The sequence below is a fragment of the Cynocephalus volans genome, chromosome 4, assembly GCF_027409185.1.
Source record: "Cynocephalus volans isolate mCynVol1 chromosome 4, mCynVol1.pri, whole genome shotgun sequence".
Classification (NCBI taxonomy): domain Eukaryota; kingdom Metazoa; phylum Chordata; class Mammalia; order Dermoptera; family Cynocephalidae; genus Cynocephalus; species Cynocephalus volans.
Window position 1 is genome coordinate 85,219,014 of NC_084463.1, and position 21,774 is coordinate 85,240,787.

A 21,774-nucleotide genomic window follows, 5' to 3' on the forward strand; every position below is an offset into this window, starting at 1 on the left:
TGAACACATCACTATATATTAATCTTCTATTGTTTACATAACAAATTACTACAAACTTGGTGGCTTAAAACAACACAATTTTATTATCTTATGTAGATGAGTCTCATTGGGCTAAAATCAAGGTGTTGGCAGGCTGCATTCCTTTTTAGAAGCTCTGGGGAAGAATTCTCTTCCAGGTTTATTTGGGTGGTTGGCAGAATTCAGTTTCTTGCAGTTGTAGGACCAACGTTCCTGTTTTCTTGCTGGCTATAAACTGAGGGCTTTTGCAATCTTCCAGAGACCACCACATCTTTGGATCATGTGCCCCTTCCTCCACTGTTGAAACCAACAATGGAAGTCAAGTCCTTTTCATGTGTCATCTCTCTGACACCCCTTCTGCCTCTTCCTCCGTGTTTAAGGATTTATGTGATTAGATTGGAACCACCTGAATAATTCATAACAATCTCCCTATCTCAAAGTCAGCTGATTAGCAACCACAATTTCATCAACCACCTTTATATCCTTTTGCTATGCAATGTAACATAGTCACAGGATTATGATGTGACCATCTTTGGAAGGGGAGCATTACTCTACCTACCACACACTATAACTGATTTTTTAAATGGGTTTGCTTATTCCTTAGGGAGGAAACTATGAACAGTTTATGTATCTGTAGTGCTTAGTAGTATAGTGTCTGGCTGTCAGTTGTCACTCAAAACATGTTTAAAGAATGAAAAAAGAGTTAAGTTTTTAAATAATTAGCCCCAAATATAGAAGAATCTCAATTACAATATAGCAAGGAATCTTACTTCTCTTAATCAATATGGTGGATATGGTGATGCTTTGAAATATAATTGTTACATAATAATTATGCAGCATTATTCTTAATGTGTTTGCTTCAGTGGCAAATATAACATTCGTTCCTATTCCCTTCATCCTTGTTTGCTTCCACTGTGGATTTTAGGGCAGTTTCTCACTTCCTCAGCCTTCTAGCTTTGGGGGAAAAAATGACACATTTCTGGCCAATGGGTTTAATCTGCTAGGGAAGATTGTGGAAGGGATTTTGCTTTTTCTAATAAAAAGGACAGATGCAGTGAGCACCCAGGGCTATAATCCGAAGTGTGAAGAGCAACAGAGCAGGACCTGAATCTCTTATGGCATTATTAATCAATTAAATCAATACTAGTGACTTCCCATACGCAAACATCTTCTCAAGTAAGAAAATACATCTGATTCATTTTTATTGCTTGCAGCCAATAGCATTCCACGTCTTTCTATCTCTCTTTACACACACACACACACACACACACACACACACACACACACACACGTATTCAAAAAGTTCATGGGAAGATTTATAGTATCTTTTAATTCCATTTTCCATGAGCTTTTTGATGTACCCTTGTATATACATACACATGCACACACGTGCAGACTTTCTGCACATGCTTATTTTTTATCAGTTTCTCTAAAACAAATTAATTCAAATTAAATAAAATGTGGATTATCATACTTAAACTTTGAAGGCAAAAGGGCTTGGAATTTAGTTGAACTAACCAAGTGGAAAAATTCTTCAAAACTCTATGGTCTCTGAAGAAAAATCTCTGGAAAGGAATTATAAAGGAGAGAATAAAGTTCAATTATTTCTTTTCCAATATTAAAAGCCAAGCAAGTCTTTTACTGCAAGGCTTTCTTCCTTATTCTCAAGGACTAAAACTGGAAAAACAGTTATCTGTTTATCTCTGATCAAAAAGCCAAAACAATGCATTCCATAACTTTCTTCTGTTCTATGTTGCTTTAATTCCTTGAGGAAATCAATCTACTTGGGGAATTCTAGTCCCACATATATAAAAAAAGTTTTGTTTTTGTTTTATTTGATAGCTGGCCAGTATAGAGATCTGAACTCATGACCTTGGTGTTACAAGGCGGAGCTAACCAACTGAGCTAACTGGCCAGGTAAAAAATGTTTTGGATACTTGGGTCAGCTAGATTTAAAGTAAGGCCAAATACAAGAATGTAATTTTTTGTTTTACTTCCATAAATCAAAGTACCTAGGGATCAAGAGCATGAATTTGGTATTTATTAAGTTAATTTTAACAATAATAAACATCTTAGGCTTCTCTGACATATACTTATCTGTACAATTTTGTGAAAGTTTTTTTAGATAGAATGAAAGTATAGATGAATTTAACAACTTGATGCATCTCTTCTTCTGAAGTTTAAGCCTAGTATCTACCAATACGATAGACTCTACATAGAATATCAATCATGTTATACTACCAGCACCATCTGGAAAAGAAGCCTCTACAGAAATTATCACTCATAATCCACAAAAATAATCATGTTATCATTGTACTTGAAGACCACAATATTTTAAGTTTTTAGTGACTGTTAATAACTATTTGGTAAGTGTTAAGAACTGTGTCAAATGTTTCACATGCATTAAATCATTCTTGAATCCTCCAATAATCCTATGCAATAGGTGTTCTTATTGCTGTTATTCCCATTTTACAGATGAGGAAGCAGCCTGAGGAGCAATTAGGTAATCTGCTTATGGTCACACAGGTAGGGGTAGAACAAGGTTTCCAATCCCAGAAATCTGACTGTAGACACAGTGCTTTTAGGTACTACTGTGTTACAGAAGGTTGAAACTGGCTACGGTCCTGGGATGAACTGGTCTAGCTCGGTCAGCCAGCAGACACAGTAGCTCATAATCTCCAAAGGGCAAATTGTCTAGGAGGATATAGCCAAGCTCTGTATGGTGTAAAACCAAACATGTTACAGTAAACATTGTATATTTTGGGCAGAGGAGCTTTACTATGAAGCTGAGGATGCTCACACTTCAGGTTCTTTTGCTTGTTATGGAGCTTTTCAAGTCTCTGTTCTTAATTTTATATTCATCATTTTGTGTTCTTTACCCTAAAGGGATCCCTCAAATTGCACAAACTTCAGTTCCTTAAAACCCAGGTCCATTTCTGGTTATTGTAAATGCATTGTTTGCATTAAGGGATTTAGTATATCATTTGGTACTATCTTAGCAATTTGACAAAATTCAGGCCAGTAAATAAATACATCAAGTCTCCTCTAGTAATTATCAAATATTTCATGTTTTCTCCTCAATGACAGCAGGTAAAGTAACTGGACTCCATGTTATTAAACTGAAAAAGATACTGTCAATTCCAGTGTTAATCAGGCTTGGCAACATCTTGTTTATCCACTATGAGATATAAATTGCTATCAATTATCTTTATACTCACATGGCACTGGTGCTAGCTAGGGATATTATTCTTACCTCTCCACATTTATCCAAGTCCTTTAATTTTTCAACTTGAGGGGTAACAGGTATGTTTTAGTGGATTTTATGTCAAACTTACTTCTCAAAGAATTCCTCCCCTTAAAAATCTAACTCTTCAAACTAAATTGTTTCATCCAATTTATCCTCCAAATATAACATAGAGATTGAAACTTTAAAATTGCAATGGAAAAGCAAAGCTACACTGAGAAATTCATTTGTCTCTAAATGCTACAAACTAAATTGCAAATTTGGAAATGAAAGAATGCCTTCAGGTGGCATCATCTAATATTAAAGGATCAAATGGCAAATAATAAGAACAATATGGGCTTCAGGCACACACTATAAAAAAGTAGTCAGTACTGCACTGGACTCACCAAGATCACATCTAACACTTGAATATCAGTTGTTGCTTAAATCAAAATTATTATATTAGTAATCTTGATAGATGGACGGGTGAGTAAAAAATTACAATTTCAAGAAAATAAAATTGTTTGGATTCTGAGATTTGGGTATGAACATTTTATTATATGCTTATGCATTATAGTTAAATAGTAAAGATTTGTAAATAAAAAATGAGTTAACTAAAACATTAAAGTCAATGGGAATTTTTGGTTACAAAGGATAGATGAGCTAGGACTATTGAAATTGGCTTGGATTTTCCAGGCATTTCTCTGAGTCTTTATGCAAACTCAGTGAAGGATAGTTATGACTGATTTAATTTCTTCTCGTAACACTCTACCTGCACTTTTTCTGTAGCATTTATAAACAGTTTGTTAGTATTTATGTTTCAGCTTTTTCTCTAATTACATTTTAAGATCTTCCAGTTAGGGCTTGAGTCTGAATGCTCTTTTTATCCTTTATTTACACTTTAGTTGTTGGTGTTCAGATGATCGTTGTTAAATAAATACACCTCTGTTCAGTTTAGTGGGAGTAAAATTCAAGAGACCTGAATTTGTCCTGTAGAGAAGCATTGAGCTGAAGGCAAGACATTTACTGGCAAAGAGATAGATACTTCAGGAATCTCTGTTAAAATTTCCTAATAACCAAATAATATTTATCATGCTGAAGTCACAGGAAAGATAAAGTCTTAAAAAGAAAAGAGCACATATCTATTTGTTAAATGATGCAAAGTAAGCTGAGAGAAAAGGCATTTATTTATATTTATTTGTTCATTTATTCATTTAAGGCAAAGTTGTGGAACACGTCCTATGTGCAAATGCTCCGGTGGGCACCAGGAACAGCACGTTGAATAACATGTGCCTGGTGCTCTTGAGGAGCCCACAGCTTCAGTTTGGGAGTCAAATTTATGCCTGATATGCAAAGCTAAAAACTAAGCAATTCCATCCAGCTGTTTTGCTTACGTTATAACAAAAATAAATGTAAATGTAGTTTTTGAACTCCCTGACCAAATTGATTAACTTGTGCAGATTTTTAGTCTCCATGCTGATGAAGGATTTATGCACAAAAATTCCTCCTCAAGGCTGAGACTAACCAAAATGTAATGAAGATGATATTGGGTCACTTGACTCCAAGCAGTTCTCATAAATAATCACGAGAAATAGAGGGACACTTAGAATGTTACTCCAATACTTTTAATACCATTAGCCTTGATCTATAGGCACAAACCAATCAAAACAATCAACCAGTGTGGCCTAAGATGGCTTTAAATAAACTTGGTCAATCTAATATGAAGACTCTATTTACTCAGGTCATAAAAGCCTCTTCTTACAACTGAGAGTAGTTTGCATCGTCAGAATTTTGTTTCCTTCTCAGACAGGTTTTCACATTTTGAAAGGAGAAATAAGAAGGAAATCAGGTTACATATGTTAAGGTTTTCTTTTAATTTACTAATATATTTCCAATTAATAATTCCAGTCTTAGAGCCTCAGCGAGTCAGAATTTAAGGATCCTTGAAGAGAATCTTGAAGAGCTTCTAGTCCATGAGTTCCATGCTGTGGGCTGTGGGCTGTGGATCTCTGGGAATCTCAGGGCTGTGGTATTCCGTCGGTAACCTCATATGGCACTGATCATTTTCTCTAGCTGAAGGAAAATGTCTCTTACATATGTACACCATATCTCACTTGTTTTCAAACCAATTTAAATGTTATTTTGAATAATATCAAATGAAGTTATTTTAAAGTATTTCTGAAGTCATAATAATGTTTTGACAATAGTTTCCTAATTAGTGGAATTTAAAATCCATTGGCAATCATGTGGAGAAAGCAGATTGTGGAAGTTTTAAAATTTAAAAGCTTCACATTTAAAAAAGTAGTGGAAACTCTAACACCTGGCAAATAATAGACACTCAATAAATATGTATTGAATGATGGACTAAATGACTGCACCATAGATCTAGCTAAACCTTTTCATTTTAGGAACATAGTTAAGTGCCTTTCCCAAGGCTACAGTCAAAGGTGATGACAAGTCCTATGTAGAAGTCCCTGCATTATTCTATGTCTATCTCATGTCAATGTAATTGAGTTATTTTCTGAAAGAATCAATATGCTCAGTTCAGCCTACTGAAACTGCATGACTATGCTTAGACTGTGGATAAGGCTTGGCTTTCCTTGGAGACCATTCCCAGGGACAATAATAACCAGAAAATGTTTGGAAAAGTCATAGCAAAGTCTCTAGTATGGAGTTTATCAATGTGTGGTCCAAGGAACTTGAATTAAAATCTCCTGGGGTATCTGTTAAAATACTGGTTCCTGGATACTACCCCAGTCCTACTCAGTCAAACCTTCTGGAAGTAGGGTCTGCAAATTCTCGTTTTTAATCATCTCTTTAGTGATTCTTATGGGCACTGAAGTTTGAGGACCGCTGTGTTGGTAGGTGGGAGAAACTCACTCTCTCAGCTTAGCCGTGAAGGCATCTGATGATCAGTGAAAGATAGAGTCTTTTTATATTTTCACCATTCTACAGGGAAGAGAGGGATTTAGATAAGACCCCTTTTCTTAAGGTCATACAAGGACACATGTGGCCTGAGAACACACAGAGAAAGCTATGACTTACAGGTCATGTTATCTGGAGTCAATATTCTCCACATTGACTCTCCTTTGTTGCTCCCCAGCCTTCCATAAATCTGATTTAAGTGCTCCAGACCACCTCAGCAGTGCAAGAAGAGCAAGGTGTAGGGCACCATTAAGGGGAAACAGTGGGAATTAATGAGTCCCCAAGAGAAAAGGGAGTCTTGGAGACAGAGTAGAGCCATATAACCCAGGCACCCCCTCCACTAGTTTTCCTCCCCTCTACTGGCCATAAAGGATCTTTATTTATTTTCTTTTATTAAGGAGAATAGAATTTTAATAAGAGACAAGCCTAGAACAAAATATTCCCTGGTGCTCAGGTGGTAGAATTTCTCAGCTGTCCCTTGGAAAACCCTTATCTTGTATTATACAGTGTGAGGGGAATTGCTTTTCACGTGTTCACTCATGCAAACATTTTGAGTTGTTTCAATACTACAGGAAATGGAAAGTAGTTTCTTTGTGAATTATTACTAATGTTTATTTCTCAGAGATCAATGAGAAATTTAGTTCAAATGGAATATAATAGGAAGCAGTAGTTGCCAAATGCAACCAAGTATACTATAGTGGTTTGCATTAAATTGACTAAAATTGCTATTAAAGAAACAGGTCCTAATTGCCATTTTTCATCAAATTATTCATTTTTATAAACTAAAGCTTTTAGACAGCGCATTAATAAGAATCAGTCTATCTGGAGCACAGGAAGCAATTAAAGTTTAGTACGGAAAGGATGTAAGGAAATTACTGATAGTATAAAAATTTTCTCTGACTTAAAGAGAAATGCTTTTAAATAATAGTAAGGCTGCTCAAGATAATAATCACCATCTTGCGCAAATATAGCTGCTGTAAAGATAACTTTCAAGCCATTTAGATCAATCATTGTCCTTTTGTTCACATCTTCAAAGCACTAGCCTGACAAAACAACAGAAATAAATCATGTTCTTTCCTTTTTTAATGTTTATATGTTGCAAGCTAAGATTATGACTGGAAAAAAAAAAAGTAGTGAACCACTTGCTGTTTTTATTCTATGCAATTGGTAAAGACCAGAGCATGAACAATTATCAACAATAAATTCAGGTTTCACATGGCACAAAGTAGGTCCAAATGAAATGATAACACAAATGAAAACATCCACGAGTCTTTCCTCAATCTTCTTAATGCTACTTCTGCATTAACCCTTCTGTCTTTTTATAAATCATAAACATTCTTTGAAGCTTAACTCAAATGTAACTTCTGACTCAAATAATTTTCTATTTTTCTAATCATATGTCAAATCTGTTTCCCATAATCATTTATGCTTGCTTATTATACTTAGATTTAATGTAATATTCTATGCATTTGGATACATATCTTTCCCCCAACTATTCCCCAGGTTCCTAATGATGAATGCCGTGCCTTACCCACCTCTGTGCCTCATGTGCTACCTAACACATACTGCCCAGCAAATGGTAAACTAATGATTAAAGGCTTTGAAAATGCCTCCAGCTTGAATTCCAGCTCACATACAAGCTGTGTCCAAGTGGGATTAAGATATAGCCGGTGACCTGGTGGGACAGATTTTCCAGAGGACTTTTTACATGAGGACTGAGCAGTCTTTTGGAAGAGACTTCTTCATAATGGAAGAAAGAATCTGGCATGATGAACTTGATCCAAGAAGAAGGACTGAGTGATTGGAGGAGTGTGCTGATGGTGAAGAGAGCATAGGAATAGACACTATCCCAGCTCCACTTCTCAATGGCCTCTAGTGTATGTCCTGTCATTTAATAAACATGAAAGGGCTCTTTTCCTGAAAACTCTCCAAGCACTGGGGCATCAGCATTACTGCTCAGATCTGCTGTAGTGTGAAGTACTGAAGATCAGAGGGGGAAAGTCATTAATCTTCATCACTGCACAATAGAGCAGAGCTATGCAAAATGTGGTCCATGGACTGATGCTGGTTTAGGAATTGGTCCATGATAAGATCAGGAGCTTGAGTCAGAACATAAGTCACCATGTTGCTATGGGTCAAACGTGACCCCAGAAGTTTGTGTGATGGAAACTTGATCTCTAACAGTGAGTGTTAAGAGGATGGGAAATTCAATTATGATATTTGAAAGATGGGGCCTTTAAGAGGTGATAGGATCATCAGTACTGTGCCCTCATGAATGGATGAAACCATTCATGGGATAATGAGTTGTCATAGGTGTGGAGTGGTGGCTTTATAAGGAGCACATGAGAGAACTCTTGCAGTATTCTTGCCGTGTGATACCCTGCGTCACCACAGGACCCTGTGGATAGTTCCCACCAAGAAGAAGTCTCTCACCTAATACACCCACTGGACTGTGGACTTCTCAGCCTCCAAAACTGTAAGAAATAAATTTTATTTCTTTATACTTTACCCAGTTTCAAGTATTCTGCTATAACCAAAGGAAAACAGAAACAGAAATGCTATCAGTGAGCACACTGTTTAGTTCAGCTGACATTTTTCTTCTTATGGTAGTAAGACATTTTTGATGAAGCAGGAAGAGTGTCCATTTACATTCTGGAAGGACTTCCCTACTCTTGGTAATAGAGAGTTCATGGACTGGCTATTTTGAGAAACACTGTAATAGACAATCATGTTGGTTTGATGTCTCCTGGGTTCCAGAACACTACTTATGGTAGTAGAAGATAATAGTGCTAGTAGATGTACTAAACAGTGGATTTGCATTGTTGTAATGAATATGGCAGCTCCCAGTGAGAACTGTAGTACCCAGTATAGCAGGAGAGACATCAACTGAGTTTGGACTGGTTTGTGAGCATGTGTGAAGTATCTCCTGGTGACTCTCTAATGGATTTGAGGAGCAATTTGTAGCAATATGAAGTTGTACATGAAGAGACACAAGCAAGAATCAGTGGAATGTGTTAGTACTGTGGCTTCTTGCCATTATAGGTGACAGAGTTCCTATGATTTACCCCTTATCCATATTTGGGCACCTCACCTTATTATGTCCTTATAGCACTAAGAGATGCCCAGAAGAGGCACATGCAGAAATGGAGGGGATTTCTTATAACAGGGAGAGAATGGCAAATATGGGTGAAGAGAGGAACAGTAAATAGGAATAGCTAATAGAGCAAATGAATGGGTGGGAAGCAAATTGAGAAAGAAAATTACAAGAAGAATTAGAAAAAAAGATGGATATTGCATATTTATCTTCCAAAGTCTGTCTATTTTTTAAAGGAGGCAAGCCCACATTTTCTGTATGTTTACATGTTTTCTGTTTTCATACACATGTAATTCTTTAAGAAGCAACAGATCTTGGAAGTTTCTTGAAAGTTTATAAGTGATAAGACTTTTACAGTAGAAATAAATTGCCATTATTGAAAAAATAGTTTTTGAAATCAATGTTCTCACCTCTCTCTAGGTGAAAGACAACTACCAAAAATGTAACTGAATTCCCCAAATCTCCAATTGTGGCCAACAGCATGCATATTCATTCAAGTGCCAACAAGACAGGAGAATTTCTAGGATAAAATACTTATTTATCATCATTGTCATCTCCATTAACACCATTAACATTAAAGGGTATTCATCTAGTGACTATGAAAATAATCATTTATGTGAATGTTCCATCCTCTAGAAATGCCCACAACCTATCACAAAAGTGGAAATGTGAGTAAAATCTTGCACATTTACATGAAAAAAGAAAAAGTAAATTAAATCTGTAATTACCAGCCATTAGATTTTCTGTGCACTTCTGCCTCTATGGAGTATCTGGCAAATAGTAAGTACCTAATACTTAATAAATTTAATTAAATGAAAAAACACATCAGTTTGGATAATTGAGCTGGGAGGACAGAAGGGATTAAGAATTCTGAGGCCAGGTAGGCCAGCCTTAGAATTTCCCCACTTTCTCTTCCTGGATCACCTAGTTTGGCCCTAATTGTACCCTTTGCTGAGACCTAATATCCTTGCAGATGGCACGGTTGCTTCCCAAGCCCATTCAGTTAGAACTTAGCATTTTTGGTGTATCTGAATTAGAGCGACTGATTCCAGCTGTTTTAGTGTCACAGAGGTAGTCAAATTCCGGTAGGACTTCAGAGACCCATTTAATTTAATCTCATTTTTCAGAGGAGGAAAATGAGGTCCAGAGTAGCAAACTGACTCACCCCAAATCATGTTATTTTTTCCCCCTTAGGCTATTTGTTTTCTCTGAACAGTTGCTGGTAAGAGATAATCTCTCCCAGACACTTTGCTGAACAACCATGTACAAAATGATCATCTGTGCTACATTCAAAACGGTTGGTTCCAATAAAATCACCATCTTCCTTTGCTTATTTACAAATCCACTATTCATTTATTTAGTGTATTCTAAAACAACTGACAGCAGACTACCTCTGTTCTGGCTCAGCACTGTTTTAGAGTTTGGAAATTTGCCAATTGACTCCTTCCAACCTCTTTTTACAAGCTGAATTTGCAAATGTTTTCTGACTCTCTTATTAAGCCTTAGGAGTCTTTTTCCAAACTCTTAACCATCTGGGAAACAACAACTGCCCTGCAAACTTCCATCAGTATTTAATTTCCATGCTGGTATTAGTTTCAGGAGCCGAGGCACAGTCAGTTCTAGGACTCAGTCCACCCTCCTTTTGCCAGGATGCCTGCAACCTATCTCACTTTTACACCTCTCTGCAATAGGGTTTAAAGGACCTGACTTCAGGGTGGGTTTATGTGCAAAGCACTGAGAGCAATTAACATCTGAATGAAAGCTACCTTTGGATTCCCCTATTTAATGGAATTGCTTGTCTGCTACAAACTCCAGGCGGGTGGGTTGTGTGTACCTAGGTGGGAATTATAGTGAACATACTCAAGTGGGGATTAAATGAATTGGATAGCATAAATCATATTGCAATTTGGAAATCCAGGCAGTAATCCCAATGACCTCTGAGAAAAAGTCCATGAAGACAGATTAATATATCAGGAATATTCAAGGATATTTCAGTATTTAATGATCCCAGCTCTATTTGCCAAACAAGGAATTGACTGAGGTCTTCTGGATCATCTAAACTAAAAAGAAGAGAAGCACTAACACTATTTTCTTGTAAGCTAATTAATTCACGTATTTCAAATTTGTTTTTCAATTAAGTGCTCTCTCAGATGGGTTACCTAATGTTAACTATCTTGGCAAAAACAAGGGTTTTGTCATGCACACAAGATTTTGTGCTTTGGTTTTATTCTTTATGGCTCTTATAAAGAACAGATCATTACAGCATGTTGTAGATGGCCAAAATGAAGAACAAATTGTTGCGTGCCGGGATGACTGAACCAAAAATAAAATATTTGGCAATTACTCATTGAATGTAAGCAAGTTAGAAACCAAGTTACTCATATCTCAAAGTGAAAATTTTTACTTCTAAAATTCTGCCTGTATTAACCTGAACCATACAGACATTGTCAAGTCATGCATTTGACCAGTGATATGAGTGTGCCTCCAAGACACTTTGGGATTTGAATTATCTGAAGATAATGATGCTCAAATAACTCACATATTAAAATTAAAATATTTGGGATCATATTTTGGCTCTCTCCTAAATGCTTTAATGTATTCTATCTTCTAATCATTGTGGGTGTAATAACCTGAAAAATGCTGCTATTAATGAGCACATGTTTACTTGCAGAGGTTGAAGCACAGAGATGTTATATAACTTGCACAAGGTCACAGAGCTAAAAGGTTGGAAGAGCTAGTATTTATACAGGTATTTTGACTATCGAGCCTTAGTTCTCAACCTCTCTACCTTATATTATAGTTAAATTTTCTCTGTGTTTTTTTCTGGTAGACAAATCTTTATGAAGTAGACAGCTGGAAGGGAAAGGGAATATAAATACGGACTCCAATCATGGCTTACTGGCTATGTTTTGTGGTTTCATGTCAGTGGCCTATTGAAATTGTGGCAAGAGTTGTGGAAAGCCTGTCTTCACCTGAGCCCTCTGTTGTCCCACTGGGCTTTCCCTCCTCCTTTCAGGTCTTTTGTTCTGCGTTGGTTTCCATCTCTGCTGATCCCTTTAATTGCTGTGCTTTGGCTAAGGACATTGTTTATTTCAAGCCTTCAATAACTGAGAATTAAAAACCTTTGGGAAAATCTTTCTTTTTTCTTTTTTTTCCTGTGAAAGTATCAAACAATGTCTACCCTCATCTGTACCACTTATGTAAATGCACAAGTTCTATTTAGCAAGATGTACATTATGCAGATCATCACGTATTTTATTTGCCATTAATATTTTTATTTGCTTGTTTTTTTAGAGTGTTTTGTAAAAATATCAACTAGCTATTCATCATTATCTGAACATTGAAAAATGCTAATGCATTCTTATTACAGTTACCAGTATATAAATTATAGATGAAAGAAATTTTTAAAAAATATTTTATTAGTATTGAAACTTGTTTTTGTTTTAATCTGGTGTGAAAAATACAGCATGAGTAACAACTTCTTTCATTTAATTAAAGCTACAATTTTGTACACAAAGCAATTCATAGTATAGCCACATTCTAGATGGTAACAAGCACCAAATCGTGTTGCTTTTAGAAGGTTTAATGCAGTGATATTAAGGGAATGTTTTTCCCACACTATTATTATTTAGAAAATTTTATTCCTGTCACAGCTAAGCTTTGGTTTAACTCTCATTAAATGAATCATAAATAATGGAAGTGAAAGATTTCTTTATTTAAAATGCAAAAAAACCTATTAATAAATAAAAACATAAAATTAGGTGTGAAGCAGTAACACATTAAATTAAGTTATTAGCAATATGCTGCTGAATATTAATTTCAATAGCAACTAAGCAGAAGCTGAATGATTTATCTTAGGAATAACATCACAGACTTCCTCTTGGCAAAGCCTGAAAATTTGTTCTTATCCGATGTCTGCCAATGGCGTTAGCAGTCAGAGAAAGGCAAAAGAAATTGATGAGACAGAATTCTGCAATTCAACATGTTTGACAAGAGAAGAAAAAGAAAATGACTTCCCTTTAAGATGTGGTCAGATCATGAAGTTTTTGTAATAATTCTTAGAATATGTAGACTGACCCAACTTAATTTTTAATTAAATATAAACATATTTTAGTTGTAAAACAATTTAGAGATTCTAAGTGTTTACAGTTCTGTTAACTCACTGATTCGCAAAATAATCATTTGACGAAGGAAGGGTATATGTGAATTGTTCCATTTTACAGAATGGGAAATAGAAGCTCAGAGATGTTCACTGATTTTCTCACAGTGGTGTGGTTTAGAAGCGTTTGAGGTGGATTTTGATTGGTCTATTAGCACTTAGAGAGTTCAGTTATAATCTTGAGATGTAAATCTTAGCCGAATACTTTTTGGAAAGTGGAAAAGAAGAGTTATGTTTGGAACAGGAAGTGAAAGAAATGATCAGGGCTTATGGGGGTGAGCCACAGTTATTTAAAAGTTAAAAGGTGCTTGTGGATGGGAAGATTCGTGGTGGAGCAGTGTCAATATTGTTTCTACTGCTCATTAAACTCTTTAGTGAGAGAAAGAGTGGGAGAATCTGAATGCCCATCACCACTCCCAAAGGAAGAGATGAGGTGAACCTGCTCTGGGAGTGGACTAACCCTTTCGGGGATGCTGAGTTTCCTATCCTTGATCTTATAAGAGACAAAATTGATTGCTTTGCCTGTTTTGTATGAAAACATCAGGATGGTTTTATTCTCCTCTTAGTAAAACATACTCCTAAAGTAGATTGAATCATTGCACTTAATTTTCAGTGGTCTTTTGTATTATAAGTATGGACCCATGTCCTTTGCCATGTGACTTTTTGGTAGTACCCATTGCAGAAGGTGGAATATATTTTCCCACCTGATTGATGTTGAGCTTGACCGTGTGACTTGCTGAGGCCAGTGGAATCTGGAAAATGAAAATAGCCTGTGAGGGGGCCAGGCTGAGAGGCATCACATCTTTCTTCTCATCCTCTGTCATCTTGCTGGTTGCTGTGAGAAAAACTAGTGGGTAGATAGGGGTCTAAAGAGAAGGAGAGACACATGGTGTTCACTTGAATCTAACCTGCTGCCTGGAGCTCAGCTCAGCCCAGGCAGAGCCAACTTCTTCGGAGCCAACTCATAAAACCACAGAAAAATAAATGCTCAATGTAGGCCATTGAGTTTCGGGTGGTTTATATAGTATTGCAGTAGCTAGCTAATGTAATCACCATACATCTAGTATTCCAAGCCAGAAACCTACCAACATTATAACTGTTGAGTTTTATTTTTAAGGAAAATCATGTTATGGTTTTTAAAAATACAGGATTATTATAAAGAATTTAGGCAATAAAGAGAAGAACATAAAGCAAAGCAAAGCATAAAAGGTCAACTTCCTATCGTCCAAATAATCATCTTCAATATCATCATCACTGCTGACATACATTTTCTTTTCCATAAATGTTTTTGTTTTATAGTAGTTTTAAATTTACAGCAAAATTACAAAGATAATGCAAAGATTTCCTGTATAACCCTCACCCCATTTCCTCTATAGTTAATATTTTAAGTAATTATGGTACTTGTGTCAAAACTAATGAACCAGTATTGGTATATTACTAATAACCACACTAAACCATTTATTCAAATTTCACTAATTTTCCCTAATGTCCCTTTTCTGTTCCAGGATCTCATCCTGGATACTACATTATATTTAGTCATCAGGTGTCCTTAGACTCCTCTAGTTGATGACAGTTTCTTGGAATTTTTTTTTTTTTTAAACCTTAGCTTTGAGGCTTACTGATCAGGGATTTTGTAGAATGTTCTTCAGTTGGGATTTGCTGACCTTTTTCTCAAGGTTAAACAGGGGTAATGGGTTTTGAAGAGGAAGAATACAGAGGTAATTATCATCACAGGAGATCCAGATGCATGCAACCAACATGATTGATATTATTAAATTTTATCACTGGACCAAGTTTGTGTTTACCAGAATTATTCCATTGTAAAGTTATCCCTGCCCACTAAACTTCCAGACTCTAGTTTCTGAAACAGACATCCATTTTTACATAGGTTTTATTATATCAAAATAATACATGCATATCAATTTGAAAGTTAAATAGAACTACAAAGCTTTAAACAGCATTCAGCCATTAAGTTTCTTCATTCTCATCACTAGAAGCAACCTCTTGTGATGATCCCCTGTTCCCACCCCAAGATCCAGTCAGCCACTAATCTATTGTCTGTCTGTATAGATTGCTCTTTTCTCAAAATTTTGTGTAAGTGGAATCATATAACATGTGATTTTGGGGTCTGTCTTCTGTCAATTAGCATAATGCTTTTAAATTTTATCCATGTTATGACATATCCATAGATGATTTCTTTTTATTTTTGAATTGTATTTTGTTTAATGGATATACCACATTTTGTTTATCCATTTACAAGTTGATGAACATTTGATTGTTTCTACTTTTGGGCTATTATGAATAATGCTGCTATGAACATTGGTGTGCAGGTCTTTCTATGGACATATCTTTTATTTCTATTGAGTAGTTATGTGGCAGAGAAATTACTGAGTCATGTAGTAAGTTTATGTTTAAGTTTTTAAGAAGCCAAACTATTTATCATTTGTAATGAAACTAATAAAGTGGGAATGTACCGTTCTTTATTCAGATCAGCAATATATGAGGTTTCTCGACATCCTTGAGAACTTTTATTACTGTATCTTTTGTTTATAGAAATTTAAGTGGATGTGAATTGATAGGCATCTTATTATAGTTTCAGTGTGCACTTACCTAATAATGAATGATGTTGAATGTCTCTAAATGTGCTTCTTAGCCATTTTTTGATGTTATTTTAGTGCATATAATCAATTTAATTTTATGTATAAACAATATATCTTTTATGACCCTCACATTAAGTTTACAAACTCAAGCTTCAATTCTGAATTTTGGTAATGCCTTCAAATTTTGAGGATGAAATTATGATTCATTTTTTTCATGTATATCATTTAGTGAGTTAGAACATCATGCAGAACTTTCAAATGTAAATAACGTAAAGATTACACCCTGTCAGCTAATGGTTGATTGTTTTGACTCAATTTATTTTTGTGACACTTTATGAAGAATATTAAATATGTTAAAAAACATTCCAAAGTTTTCTCTTACCCCATTATAGAAGACAAGCTGATCTTTAATTTTTTAATTTTTTAAAATTTTTTATATTTTTATTTTATTTTGTCGATATACATTGTGGTTGATTATTGTGGCCCATTACCGAAAACTGCCTCCCTCCTGCCTCTCCCCGCTCCCTCCCAACAATGTCCTTTCTGTTTGCTTGTCATATCAACTTCAAGGAATTGCAATTGTTATGTCTTCTTGCCCTATCCCCCGGTTTTGTGTGTGTGTGTGTGTGTGTGTGTTTATTTATTTATTTTTGGCTCCTACCAATGAGTGAGAACACGTGATATTTCTCTTTGTGTGCCTGACTTGTTTCACTTAATATAATTCTTTCAAGGTCCATCCATGTTGTTGCAAATGGCAGTATTTCATTCGTTTTTATAGCTGAGTAGTATTCCATTGTGTAGATGTACCACATTTTCCGTATCCACTCATCTGATGATGGACATTTGGGCTGGTTCCAACTCTTGGCTATTGTAAAGAGTGCTGCGATGAACATTGGGGAACAGGTATACCTTCAACTTGATGATTTCCATTCCTCTGGGTATATTCCCAACAGTGGGATAGCTGGGTCGTATGGTAGATCTATCTGCAATTGTTTGAGGAACCTCCATACCATTTTCCATAGAGGCTGCACCATTTCGCAGTCCCACCAACAATGTATGACAGTTCCTTGTTCTCCGCAACCTAGCCAGCATTTATCGTTCAGAGTCTTTTGGATTTTAGCCATCCTAACTGGGGTGAGATGGTATCTCAGTGTAGTTTTGATTTAAATTTCCCGGATGCTGAGTGATGTTGAGCATTTTTTCATATGTCTGTTGGCCATTTGTATATCTTCCTTAGAGAAATGCCTACTTAGCTCTTTTGCCCATTTTTAATTGGGTTGCTTGTTTTTTTCATGTAAAGTTGTTTGAGTTCCTTGTATATTCTGGATATTAATCCTTCGTCAGATGTATATTTTGCAAATATTTTCTCCCAGTCTGTTGGTTGTCTTTTAACTCTGTTTATTGTTTCTTTTGCTGTGCAGAAGCTCTTTAGTTTGATATAATCCCATTTGTTTATTTTTCCTTTGGTTACTCGTGCTTTTGGGGTCCTTTTCATGAAGTCTGTGCCCAGTCCTATTTCCTGAAGTGTCTATCCTATGTTTTATTTTAGAAGTTTTATTGTTTCAGGGTGTATATTTAATTCATTAATCCATTTTGAGTTGACTTTACTATATGGTTAAAGGTATGGGTCTAGTTTCATTCTCCTGCATATTGATATCCAGTTCTCCCAGCACCATTTGCTAAAGAGGCAGTTTCTTCCCCAGTGTATAGGCTTGGTGCCTTAGTCAAAGATCAGATGGCTGTAGGTGTGTGGGTTGATTTCTGGATTGTCTATTCTATTCCATTTATCAGGGTGTCTGTTTTTATGCCAGTACCATACTGTTTTGTTTATTATAGCTTTGTAGTATAGTTTAAAGTCAGGTAGTGTTATGCCTCCAGCTTTATTTTTTTTGCTCAGTGTTGCTTTGGCTATGCGTGGTCTTTTGTTATTCCATATAAATGTCTGGATAGTTCTTTCCATTTCTGAGAAAAATGCCATTGGAAATTTGATGGGGATTGCATTAAATTTGTATATGACTTTGGGTAGCATGGATATTTTCACTATGTTGATTCTTCCAATCTAAGAGCATGGGATATCTTTCTATCTTATTGTATCCTCTCTAATTTCTCTCAGCAGTGGTTTGTAGTTCTCATTATAGAGATTTTTCACATCCTTGGTTAACTCTATTCCTAAGTATTTTATTTTTTTGGTGGCTATTGTAAATGGGCAGGCTTTCTTGATTTCTCTTTCTGCATGTTCACTATTGGAGAATAGAAATGCTACTGATTTTTGTGTGTTGATTTTGCATCCTGCTACTTTGCTGGAATCATTTATCAAATCCAAGAATTTTTTTGTAGAGGCTTTAGGCTGTTCGATATATAGGATCATGTCATCTGCAAACAGGGAGAGTTTGACTTCATCTTTTCCAATCTGGATGCCCTTTATTTCCTTCTCTTCTCTGATTGCTCTGGCTAGTACTTCCAACACTATGTTGAATAGGAGTGGTGAGAGTGGGCATCCTTGTCTAGTTCCTGTCCATAAAGAAAAAGCTTTCAGCTTTTCACCATTCAGGATGATATTGCCAGTGGGTTTATCATATATGGCTTTAATTATGTTGAGATACTTTCCATCTATACCTAACATATAGAGGGTGTTTGTCATGAATGAATGTTATCAAATGCTTTTTCAGCATCTATAGAGATGATCATATGGTCCTTGTGTTTGATTTTATTGATATGGTGTATCACATTTATTGATTTGCAAATGTTCAACCAACCTTGCATCCCTGGCATGAATCCCACTTGATCATGGTGAATAATTTTATGTATGTGTTGCTGTATTCTGTTTGCTAGTATTTTAGTGAGGATTTTTGCATCTATATTCATCAAGGATATTGGCCTGTAGTTTTCTTTTTAAGTTGTATCTTTACCTGGTTTTGGTATCAGGATGATATTTGCTTTATAGAATGAGTTTGGGAGATTTGCGTCCGTTTCAATCTTTTGGAATAGTTTGTTAAGAATCGGTGTCAATTCCTCTTTGAATGTTTGGTAACATTCTGCTCTGAATCCATCTGGTCCTGGCTTTTCTTTGTTGGGAGCCTTCTGATAACAGCTTCAAACTCCTTTATTTTTATTGGTCTGTTCAAATTTTCTACGTCTTCATGGCTCAGTTTTGGGAGCTTGTGTGTGTCCAGAAATTTATCCATTTCCTCCAGATTTTCAAATTTGTTGGTGTATAGTTGTTTATAGTAGTCTCAAATGATTCCTTGTATTTCAGATGTATCAGTTGTAATATCACCTTTTTCATTTCTAATTTTTGTTATTTGAATCCTCTCCTTTTTTTTGTTAGCCATGCTAATGGTTTGTCAATTTTATTTATCTTTTCAAAAAACCAACATTTTGATTCATTGATCTTTTTTTATTGTTTTTTTGAGTTTCCATTTCATTAAGTTCTGCTCTGATGGTAATGATTTCTTTCCATCTGGTAACTTTGGGTTTGGGTTGTTCTTGTTTTTCTAGTTCTTTCAGGTGAATTATTAGGTTGTTCACATGCCATCTTTCCATTCTTCTGGAGTAAGCACTTAATGCAATAAATTTCCCCCTTAGTACTGCTTTGGCAGTATCCCACAGGTTTTGGTATGATGTATCATTGTTTTGATTAGTTTCAATAAATTTTTTGATTTCCTGCTTGATTTCCTCTTGGACCCATATGTCATTACGTAGAATGCTGTTTAATTTTCATGTGTTTGTATAGTTTCCAGAATTTTGTTTGTTATTGATTTCTAATTTTATTCCATTGTGATCTGAGAAAATACATAGGCTAATTCCAATTATTTTGAATTTGTTGAGACTTGATTTGTGACCTAATATGTGATCTATCCTGGAGAATGAGCCATGGGCTGATGAAAATAATGAATATTCTGAGATTGTTGGATGGAATGTTCTGTAGATATCTGCCAAGAACAATTGGTCTTGAGTGTTTTTTAGATTTTGTGTTTCTCTGCTGATTCTTTGCCTAGATGATCTGTCCAATATTGACAGTGGGGTGTTCAGGTCCCCTGCTATTATGGTATTAGTGTTTATTTCTTTCCTTAGGTCTAAAAGAGTTTGTTTTATAAATCTTGCTGTTCTGACATTGGGTGCATATATATTTATGATTGTTATGTCTTTATGATGGATGAATCCTTTCGTCATTACGTAGTGGCCTTCATTATCTCTTTATGGTTTTTAGTTTAACGTCTATTTTATCAGATACAAGAATACTACTCCAGATGTTTTTTCATTTCTGTTCGTATGGTAAATGTTTTTCCATCCTTTCACTCTTAGTCTATGTGAGTTTTTATAAGTGAGATGGGCCTCTTGAAGGCAGCATATAGTTGGGTCCTCCTTTTTAATCCAGTCAGTCACTTTGTGTCTTTTGATTGGAGAATTTAATCCTTTTACATTTAGAGTTGTTATTGAAAAGTGTTGATTTACTCCTAGCATTTTACTGATTTTTGTTTGGATGTCTTAAGTGTCTTTTGTTGCTTTCTTTCTGATTTACTGTTTGTCTTCTGTATTGGTTGGTTTCTTAGGTTGTAGATAAACTTTGTTTTTCCTCTTTATTGTTGGCATTTTTATTTTACTAGTGGCTTTTGTTTTTTCTTGAGTTTTTATGGCAGTGGTAGTTATTTTTCCAGTACCAAACCCAGTACTCCCTTGAAAATTTCTTGTCAGGGTGGTCATGTAGTAGTGAACTCCCACAGTTTTTGTTTGTCTGAAAAATATACTATTTGCCCTTCATTTCAGAAGAATAGCCTTATGGGGTAGAGATTCTTGGCTGGCAATCTCTGTCTTTTAGTGTTTTGAATATATCATCCCATTACTTTCTGGCTTTTAGGGTTTGTAACGAAAAGTCTAATGTTAGTGTGATTGCAGCTCCCTTATAGGTGATTTGATGCTTCTCTCTTGCAGCTTTTAAGATTCCTTCTTTGTCTTTGAATTTTGACAATTTGACTATAACATATCTTGGAGAAGACCTTTTTGGGTTGAATACCTTTGGGGATGTTTGAGCTCCTGAATCTGAAGATCTATGTCTTTTCCTATACCTAGGAAGTTTTCTGGCACTATTTTGTTGAATATGTTTTCAATTCAATCTCCTTCTCCCTCCTCTTCTGGAATACCCATCACTCAGATATTTGCGCACTTAAGGTTGTCTGATATCTCTCTTAGATTTTCTTCAACATTTCAAAATTTTTTTCGTCTGTCTGTGTTATTTGAAACAGCCCATCTTCAAGGTCATTAGTTCTGTCTTTTGCTTCTGCAAGCCTGCTGGTTATACTCTCTGTTGTGTTTTTTATTTCGTTGACTGAATTCTTTAGCTTGGCATGTTCTGCTACATTCTTTTTCAAGGCATTGATTTCCTTGTACGTTTCTTCTTTCAGGTCCTTTATACTTTTTCTCATTTCATTGTGTTGTCTAGCTGAGTTTTCTTGTATCTCCTTTAGTTTCCTTAGAATTATCACTTCAAATTCCTTGTCAGACATTTCAAGGACTTCTTGTTCTATAGGATTTAGAGCTTGAGGGTAAGTACCCTTCGGTGGTATTCTTTCTTGATTTTTCATATTTCTGGTATCTTTCTTTTGATGGTTAGTCATTGTGGCAAGGGATCTCATGGTCCACTGGTTTGACACTATTGTCTGGCTAGGATTCTGCCAGGGCTGCCAATTTGGCATGGCTGCCTCAGTGTCTGCTCATTCACCCACTGGTGCCTTGGGCACGTGGTTGCCTCGGGTCT